This window comes from Hyperoodon ampullatus (genome assembly GCF_949752795.1).
Source record: "Hyperoodon ampullatus genome assembly, chromosome: 20".
Lineage (NCBI taxonomy): Eukaryota > Metazoa > Chordata > Mammalia > Artiodactyla > Ziphiidae > Hyperoodon > Hyperoodon ampullatus.
Genome location: NC_136933.1, coordinates 13,769,445 through 13,779,020, shown reverse-complemented (window position 1 = coordinate 13,779,020; position 9,576 = coordinate 13,769,445). Strand labels below are relative to the sequence as shown.

Genomic DNA, 9,576 nt, shown 5'->3' with positions numbered 1-9,576 from the left:
TTTGCCTTCTGCCAAATACTTAGGTGAGTCCATCCTAAGATTCACCTGAGATGATACCAGAAGGAGGTTTATAAAAGCATTACCTCTCCCCAGGTATCTAGCACAGTGCATGATGCACGCTCAGTAAGTAAATGAATGAGAACCAAACAACATCCAAACAAAAATGACCCTAATGGGGCTTCCCTGGTGGCGCAGTGGTTGAGAGTCCGCCTGCCGATGCAGGGGACGTGGGTTCGTGCCCCGGTCCGGAAGGATCCCACGTGCCACGGAGCGGCTGGGCCCGTGAGCCATGGCCGCTGAGCCTGCGCGTCCGGAGCCTGTGCTCCGCAACGGAAGAGGCCACAACAGTGAGAGGCCCACGTACCACAAAAAAGAAAAAACAAACAAACAAACAAAAATGACCCTAATGGTTCCAGTTCAGTCCAGAAAAACAAAACAAAAAAACCCCACGGCATTTAAAGGAGAATGAGTTGTCAAATAAAATTGTCAAAATGAGACCCCCTCGATTTCACCACATACGCAGCCTCCTCCTTCAGTCAGACCTGCCTGATGCACCGTCATCTCTATGATCATCCACCTCTCCTCATCTGATCAGGAACTGTCATCAGCTGTTATTGTTTAGCAATTCTGTCTTATGAGATCAAGAAGATTGGAGGGGAGAGGAGGGACAGCAGGTGGGATACATTCTGTTTTCTGAATTGATAAGAAGAGAGGAGGCAACGTAGACATGGGCAATCTCCATCACTAATCAAATAGAAAATACTAATTTCCTGAAAAGAAAATCTGTGGGTTCAATGTCTCTTTACTTTTTCTCAAAAAATCTGCATTTGGGGGCCTCTCTGGTGGCGCAGTGGTTGAGAGTCCGCCTGCCGATACAGGGGACACGGGTTCGTGCCCCGGTCCGGGAAGATCCCACATGCCGCGGAGCGGCTGGGCCCGTGAGCCATGGCTGCTGAGCCTGCGCATCCGGAGCCTGTGCTCCGCAACGGGAGAGGCCACAACAGTGAGAGGCCCGCGTACCACAAAAAAAAAAAAAAAAAAAAAAAAATCTGCATTTGGTCCCAACCCACCAAGGTGAATGTAATTCTCTTGGATTTATCTCAGGCGAAAAACGACCCTATCTCGCTTCGTTCACAGTTAAGAACCTCTAAAAGCTACCTCCTGTCTACTGGAATTTTTATTTAACCAAAGGAATAAGCATTAATACTGATACATGTGTTGTTTACCCTGTGATTATGCAACGCAGAGAAAGTAAAAGAACAATTTGACTTGTAGAGTCTTTACATCATTGTTAAATTCTCCAACCCTGTCCCGTCATATCCCCACACTAAAAATCTTCAGAGGTGATTGTCAAACTTCATACATGTATTTTAAAAAGTTTGTTTGCATTTATAGAACATGATTCCACCTGTGATGTGAGCCTAGATACACAAACCCTATTTCAGTATTAGGACTGTTGTTTGTTTCTTTAAGTAAAATTTCCAGCCGACACATGGTAGATGTTAGAGGTGCTTAACCATGAGGGCAGCAGCTGGCGGCCAGGATTGGAACACACCACGCTGGTCGGAGAGCGAGGGGAGAGCCTTTTTCCCCTGACTGCTGGGCAGCGGGACCTCCATCCATCAGCCCAACACCCAATCTCTCAGCTTACAATCGACAGATTCTTAAGAAGTTTTTTCTTGCTTTTCTCCTGGAATGTTCCTACCGCAAGATCAAAGCCACACTCAGAAATATCGCTACATGCTATCTACGCTGATTTTTTTTTTTTCCAGTGCAAAGCAAGGAAGAGTGGCGTTGGCCCAGTAGTCCAGAAGCTCTTATCCAAGAGATGAGTGAAGGGAGGTTATAAGACCCTCCTTGTTTTACCTCTGATGCCAGAAGCTTGAGCCCCCAAAGGTCAAGATGGTGGCCTCCCTTAGAGCCGTGAAGGATGGGCCCGGAGCAAACCAAGCTGGGCCTGGATGCAGAGAAGTTAGTACACGGGTCGGGGCACGACAGTCCAGGTTGCTAGGGCTGACACCCCGCCCCCCGCCCTCCTCCCTGCCCCGCCCGCCCCGTTCCCCTTGCTCCCGCTCTGCCAGCCTCCCCTCACTGGCTTTACTGGTTTTACTTGCCCTGTAGCCAGCCTGGTCCCTCCCACAGCAGACTCCCAGCCTCTGGTCTCCTCGTCCTCCTCATAGCCCAGTTTCCACTGGCACCTCCTCCTCGGCTGCCCTATAAATGATGCTGTTCCTCGGGTTTCTGTCCAGGGCCCTCCATGAGTCATTTCACCCACGCCCCTGGCTTCAGCTGCCTCCAGTCTGCTAACTGCGGCCCGGATTTCCAACCTGGCTATCACCTGATATCCAAGCTCCGGCCGTCTTCTAGAGAGCACCACCCGATGGCCTTCTAGCCCTGCATGCAGCGTGTGCTTCCACCCGACCAGCCTCCCAGAAGTGCCTCACGGGGGGGGTCTGCAGTGAGTCCCACTTGATTCCGTCCCAGTTTATACAGTGGCTGCCACCAGTGGCACTATTGCAGACGTTAGGGAAACTAGCAGATTCCATCTGGGCACGAAGAACAAGCCTCTCTTCGTGTGCCCCCCTTTAGCTCTTCCTTTTACCTTCTGCCAAATCCCCAGGCCACTCCATCCTTAGAGTCACCTGAGATGATACGAGTTTATGAAAGCATTACCTCTTCTCAGGTATCCAAGTGCGTGGCTTGAAGGACCTATTCTCCCAAACTAGCAAACTTTCTGTCATGCGTTATTCCTTGCTACACAGTCAGCAGCCAGCTCAGCTCAATTCTACATCCTAAGTATTTCGAGACACTGTCCCTTTCTCTCCGTCCCACCCACCGCCTGGAGCAGGCTTCATCACCTTCATCCTGTAACAGCTTCCAGATTGCTTTTCATCACTCCCCCGTCTCTAGTTATCTTCCCCAAACACAGAATCCACCACGCCTCCACACGTTCTGTCTCCAGCCCCACCCCGTGTCTCCGGGCCCCAGCACCCCACCCCCCTGCATGCCGTTGGTCACACTGTCTCCTCAGTTCGGAATGCTCTTGTCTCTGCCTGTCAAACACCCACTCACCATTGAAAAACCCAGTTCAGACAGAAGCACCCCCAGTCCCTTGGGCAGAGTCAACAGTTCCATGGGCCTGTGGACCTACCTCCTGGAGCTCAGGGCTGTTCCCTTCCTCACTCACTACCTACCCGACTCCCAAGTGCGATGCTTCAACGGGCCAGGTGCTCAAAAATGCCTGCTGCTTTTGATTCCCCCAGAAAAAGAAAGCTGGAAAGCCACAGATGGGTTTCCTAACAGTCTCATTACATTGTCATTCTCTCCTGTCCTCACAACAGATACTGTTTACATGAGCATCTCATCTGCTGGGTATCTATTGAAGTGATTTCTAGAAGCAAAGAACAAGCTCTTACGAGGAAACTCTCACCATGGAAGCCTGTTCGGGAGGTAACAGACCCCCACCCCCCACCCCGGGAGCGGTCAGTCTTTACCTGGACAACCCGGAGCGTGGCAGGGGAGGGCAATGAAAGGAGGGAGAAGGAAATTTTGTTTCCATTAAAAGGTACCAGTGCTGTAAAAACTCCCAGGGTCGGAACCCCTACCCCCCTAACAGCATAAGAGCTCCTCGTATGTGTCTAGGTGTACAATTCTATTAGACCGATAGAGAAGTAATGGACTTAATAAACTGCAAAGAGCAAATGGCACTACGTGATGATCAGATGAGGTCTCCGGGGGTGGGCAGGCTGGGCTGACTCTGCCCTGCCCCCTCTCTGATCGGTCTCTCCCCCTCCCCGACTGCCGGCTTCCCCACTGTTGAAGGGGACCCTGGCAGAGGCTGGATCACGGAAGGCCACGGAAGGCTGGGGAGGGGCTGGCAGGGGGCAGAGAGGCCAGTGAGGAAGAGACGGAAATGGCATTTGGCTTGTGGGACAGCAGGATAACGTGGCACCTTCTCTCCGTCGCTTTCTCCCCTGCCGGAATCTGGGCTCTGGTCGCCTCTCTCCTGGACTGCTTTCCCTGGTGACCAAGCTCAGTGTCCCACCGCCGCCCGTGCCCGTCATCACTCTGGTCGCCAGGCTGCCACCAGAGCAGTGTCTCCAAGGGGCTGATGTAACCTTGTCTCTCCCTTGCTTCCCAGGGCCCTCAGCTATTACGGGGTTAACCCACGTGCTTCCCAGAGCAGTGTCTCCAAGGGGCTAATGTAACCTTGTCTCTCCCTTGCTTCCCAGGGCCCTCAGCTATTACGGGGTTAACCCACGTGCTTCCCAGAGCAGTGTCTCCAAGGGGCTGATGTAACCTTGTCTCTCCCTCGCTTCCCAGGGCCCTCAGCTATTACGGGGTTAACCCACGTGCTTCCCGGTCCTAATCCCTGCCTCTCCTCCCCTCCCATCCCTGTTGATGGGTCTCGCAAGTCAGCTGCTGCCTCTGTGTACTGACTGTCTCTGCCCTTCTCTTTGCTTGGAACCTCCTTTTCAAGATTCAGGTCAGGTGTCTTGTCTTCAAGGAAGATGTATATACACTGTTGACCTAAAACAAATAGAGTGCCAGATATTTCTCCAACAAAGATGGGTTTATTTGGGGTCAGCAAAGAACTGTGGAGGGGAGCAAGACGCCACCCCAAAAGGCCTCTTTGTCAGGCGGATTATTTCAAGCTGAAAACAGCCAAGGGCCCCAACACTCAGAATCTTTGACCTTCTCCCTAACTGCCTAAAAGGATTTGCATAGAGGGCCTGTTCCCGGAATAGAGCTGTCACCAGAGACATCAGCAGAGAGTGTGGGCTCCGTGTGGTGGGGGAAATGCCTAGAGACCAGAGTCCACGCTGGGTCCCACTGTCTCTGCAAGCCCAGCAAACATTTATTTATGAAACATTTGCTTTTTCATCTCCATGTGCATTGCCTTCCTCCCCCTTTGAAGTCCCAAACCACTACCCCCAACATCCTTTTTTGTCTTTAGCTGAAGATGGTATTTAAGGTGAGGGCTTGGGTCATTTGCATGAGTTACTCAGTTTTCCTGGGTCTCTCCCATGTATACATGTTACTGAACTTTTGTTTGATTTTCTCTTGTTAATCTGTCTCATGTGCACTTAATTCTTAGACCAGCCAGAAGAACCTAGAGGGGCAGAGGAAAATTTCTTACTCCCCAGCAATTGCAGTTTGGGGTCTGCAGCCATGGTGAGCCAGGGGCAAGGGAAGGAGATTGCTTTTATGGGGCAGAGAGAAGTTGGGGAGCTACAGTAAACAAAGAGTCTTTGGCTTTTCACTGGCTGAGTGCTAACCAGGAAAGGAGTCTTTCTCCTTCCTGGTGGGCTCTGCTGTCATCACAGGCCCTGAGATCTCCCCTTTCTGGTCTCCCAACTCCATTTAAAATAAATTGAGGGGGACTTCCCTGGTGGTCCAGTGGTTAAGACTCCAAGCTTCCACTGTAGGGGGCACGGGTTAGCTCCCTGGTCCGGGAACTATGATCCCACATGGCACACAGTGCCGCCAAAAAAAAAAAAGAAATAAATTGAGGTTTCTGTTTATTAATTTTTACAACATTGACACACACAGACACACTCAGACACACATATAGACACACTCAGACACACATATAGACACACACAGAGATACACACACACACCCCATACTGCACCATACTCGAAGACTGGGCTAAATCCCTTCCCCGGGCTCTCCTAGCACCCAGCCTCTGTCACTGAACTGACCAGCTTTTACTGACAAATCTGTCCTCCTATCTCGATGATAAACCCTTCTGGGTCAAAGACCATATCCTTCACAACTTTAGCACCCTGCTTTCCCCACGCTCTATCTGGTTCAGAGTGGGCCGTCAATAAAGCTTTGCTAACTGAACCCAACCATAATTCAGGGCAGGCTGGAGGGACTGGGAGACGGAATGGCTTCCAGGGTGACCGAATGTAAAATTGATTCCCCTCTCCGAATCCCTGGGCAGACTGCAACCTTTCACAGCAATGGACAGTATCACATACCCTCACCCTTCAAGTCTTATCCTTGCCCCTTAAAGCACACATAAAAATTGGACTCCTAAAACTCAGCCATTCGCTGTTGAATTCAAGGCCTTTCTCCAGTTTGAGATATTCCACAGAAGAAATCGAGCCATTTCTAGGTAGCTGAAAGGAAACAGAAAAGAGACTGACTTAAAGCTTCATTCAGCTCTCACGTCGTTTCCCATTTATCTCCTATATTAAAACCTTGTGAACGTGGAAGCTACATCTGATTACTCTTTCTATTTCCCACAGCTCCTAGCAGGACGCTTTGGATATGAATGGCAAAGCGCTGGAGGAGAAGACAGGATAAGGATGGACGTGGGCCCTTTGGATTTGCCAGAGGAAACAAATACCATGTAACTTGGAAATGTAATAAAACCTTCAAAAGTACGTGCCACAACCTACGTCCATTGCAGGAACTCGGCTGTGTTTCTGTCCATTCCACGCAGTTTATGCACCTGAGTCGTCTGCTCACCTGTGTCCCATCACGGCCACGAGCACAGGCTTTGGGACCACACAGCTCTGGGCGGAATCCCAATTCTGTCACCCACCAGCTGTCCACCCTGGGGCTCAGGGTCCTCACCTGTAAAGAGACGATCACACACCTCACAGGGAGGGTCCAGCACTCAGCTCGGTGCCAGGCACATAGGCTGTGCTCTATAAACAGTCGCTATTTGATGTTGTGGTTGTTATTGTTATGTGGGTCCTCAGTATATTTGAAATGAGAGCAGAGATTCTAAGTTAGAGCAGGACACTATTCAAATATTGGTAGAGGTTTGGCAGTTTGGAGAGGTAGAATGGGAGAGATCACACCTGAATGTATTTAGAGACAAACAACAAATCAGTGACGAAACTTGTTAAAACCTAAGACCGGCACTAAGCAGGGTGCTTCCTTGGCAAAACAGGGCAGGTGGAGAGGAGGGGGTCCAGCTCAGCCCGCCTCGTGGAACAGGAGAGGGAAGGCATGTCCAGCCACTGACAGAGTCTCGGGTCTCAAACCTCATTTAGGTCCCTGGCGGCAGCAAGTTCCCACCTGGAGAGGGGAAAGCAGCCCAGGAAATCCAGGGATCAGGCGGTCCTGAGTCTGGATCATAGATGCCCTGTCCAGAATTCCAGCTGGAGCCACACAGATGCCCTGTCCAGTGGTGATGAAGCCCTGGGCTTCTCTGAGGCTGTGGACACCCCATGGGATTGGCCGCCAAGCACAGCTGGGACCACGATGTGAGTCCAGGGGTCAGCTGGGGGTCCAGGGTCCCTAAACCCACAGGTGTGGGGGGTGGTGCTTAAACTCTGTAATCCTTTCCTGCCTGAGCGCCAAAGGAACCTGCACTGAGGGGTGAGCATCAGTGAAGTCAGCGGTCCCAGCTCTGAGCAGCTGATGGAGAAAGAGTCAGGAATATGGGATGCAAGCCACATGTCCTGCCGAATTCAAATAGGTTGAATTATCCGTCGTCAATATTGGTCGACTTTTTTCCTCCCAGAAGCGTCTTTGTACCAAGGTACAGCTACCTAGCCCGCTGACAGGCACATACCATTAACTTGCAGATATTTTTATTTTTTTAATTTAAAAATATTTATTTATTTATTTTGGCTGTACCTCACAGCTTGTGGGATCTTAGTTCCCCAACCAGGGATTGAACCCGGGCCCTCGGCAGTGAGAGCGCAGAGTCCTAACCACTGGACCGCCAGGGCATTCCCTGCAGATATTTTATAATAACATCATCCATCATTTACATGGTGCTTTGCAGACTCCAAAGCACTTCCATTAAAAACTGGGCTCGGGCTTCCCTGGTGGCGCAGTGGTTGAGAGTCCGCCTGCCGATGCAGGGGACACGGGTTCGTGCCCCAGTCCGGGAAGATACCACATGCCCGTGGAGCAGCTAGGCCTGTGAGCCATGGCCGCTGGGCCTGCGTGTCCAGAGCCTGTGCTCCGCAACGGGAGAGACCACAACAGTGAGAGGCCCGCGTACCGCAAAAAAAAATAAAATAAAATAAATAAAAAAATAAAAACTGGGCTCACTCATTCCTCAGAATAACCTGTGAGGTAGAAAGGGAGGTGATTTTTATCACCTCAGAGAGATTTTGATGCCTGAGAACTTGAGAAGATGTTATACAACACTTGACTTGGGTCTTGGAAGGAGGAATAGAAGTTTGCCAAGCATAACTGAAAGGTTGCTTCTCTGGAAGTAATGGTCATTTGCCCCATTATATGGATGCCAGCTCATCTGCCCAGCCATTTTAATGCTGGGCTGAGAGCAGGGGCGACGTACTGCTTCCAGTAGAATATCCTTGTGGGGCCAGTGCCCTGGGACTCGTGTGTGACCTACAATCTCAGTTTTAATCTAACTCTTCCAAAGCAATTAAAAATACTTTACCCACAGATTGACGTTGAATTCCCTTCCCTGTACCCAATTAAAAACTAATGATAACAGTCTTATTAGATCTAAAATAAGCCCAGATTAGAAACAGCCTGTTTAAAAATCAATAAACTTTTCTTAATCCCTGCAGTGGAAAAAGAAAGAGGCTCCTCTCTGTCTTCCCTAAAAAGTCAGTATTTACACAAAGCACTGCGTTGCCGGATTCGGAGACGCAGAGGTGCCCGAGCATTCACCCAGCTGCCTGCACCCCCTGAATCCTGCAAGACTTATTTGGCTATAACTAATCTTGGCTCTAGGCTTGCTTACATTTTTGGGTGACCCTTTTGCCTGGAATGCTTCTCAGTGTTCTCATTAGCGCTGTCTTCCCAGCCCCGGACCTCGCTCTCCTTTTGTTGCTGTTACTGTCTGTCCTGCCATTAGTAATCTTGACTGCTCCCAGCAGCCAGGCCTGGCGTGTTCCCCATCACGCTGACACTGTTCCCGCACCAGACCCAGGCCCGACTCCTGCTCTCTAACCCTGTCCTCACAGCCAAGCACCTCTGTTGCCCTTCCTGTGTATTTACAGTTGGATTTGTTGTTGTTGCTGTCCTTTTTCTAATTATAAAATATATTTTATGCTTCTTATAGAGAACTATAAAGAAAGATATTAAGAAAACACTCATGATCTACGCTCAGAGTCAGACACCGCTATTTTTCTAGCATAATTCTTATTTAAAATATATTTTATTGTATGTTTCATTCAGAAAGTAATATAGGGAGTTCCCTGGCGGTCTAGTGGTTAGGATTGGGCACTTTCACTGCCGTGGCCCAAGTTTAGTCCTTGGTCAGGGAACGAAGATCCTGCAAGCCGTGTGGAACAGCCAAAATAAAAACCAAACAACAAATAAATAACTTTTTGAAAAGTAATATATCTCTTGATATGATGTGATGAGAATGGCACTTAACTTTTGTGGTCTTTTCCCCCAAAATTCATAACCTCAGTCTAGTCATGAGGGTAAACTACAGACAAACCCAAACTGAGGGACACTCTACAGAATATCTGACCGGGACTCCTCAAAACTGTCAAGATCATCAAAAACAAGGAAAGCCTAAGAAAATGTCAGAGTCTAGAGGAGCCTAGGGAGACACGATCACTAAACATAATGCGGTGTCCTGGATGGGCTCCTGGAAAAGGAAAATGACATTAGATTAAA

At 49.6% G+C, this 9,576-nt stretch overlaps 1 long non-coding RNA gene across 1 annotated transcript; it reads left to right on the top strand.

The window, feature by feature from the left end:
- Positions 1-3,360: 3,360 nt before the first annotated feature.
- On the top strand, positions 3,361-6,366 carry LOC307068735. The gene is made up of 3 exons (XR_013811470.1): positions 3,361-3,450; positions 5,099-5,175; positions 6,258-6,366. It is a non-coding gene; the product is annotated as an uncharacterized lncRNA (long non-coding RNA).
- Positions 6,367-9,576: the final 3,210 nt, after the last annotated feature.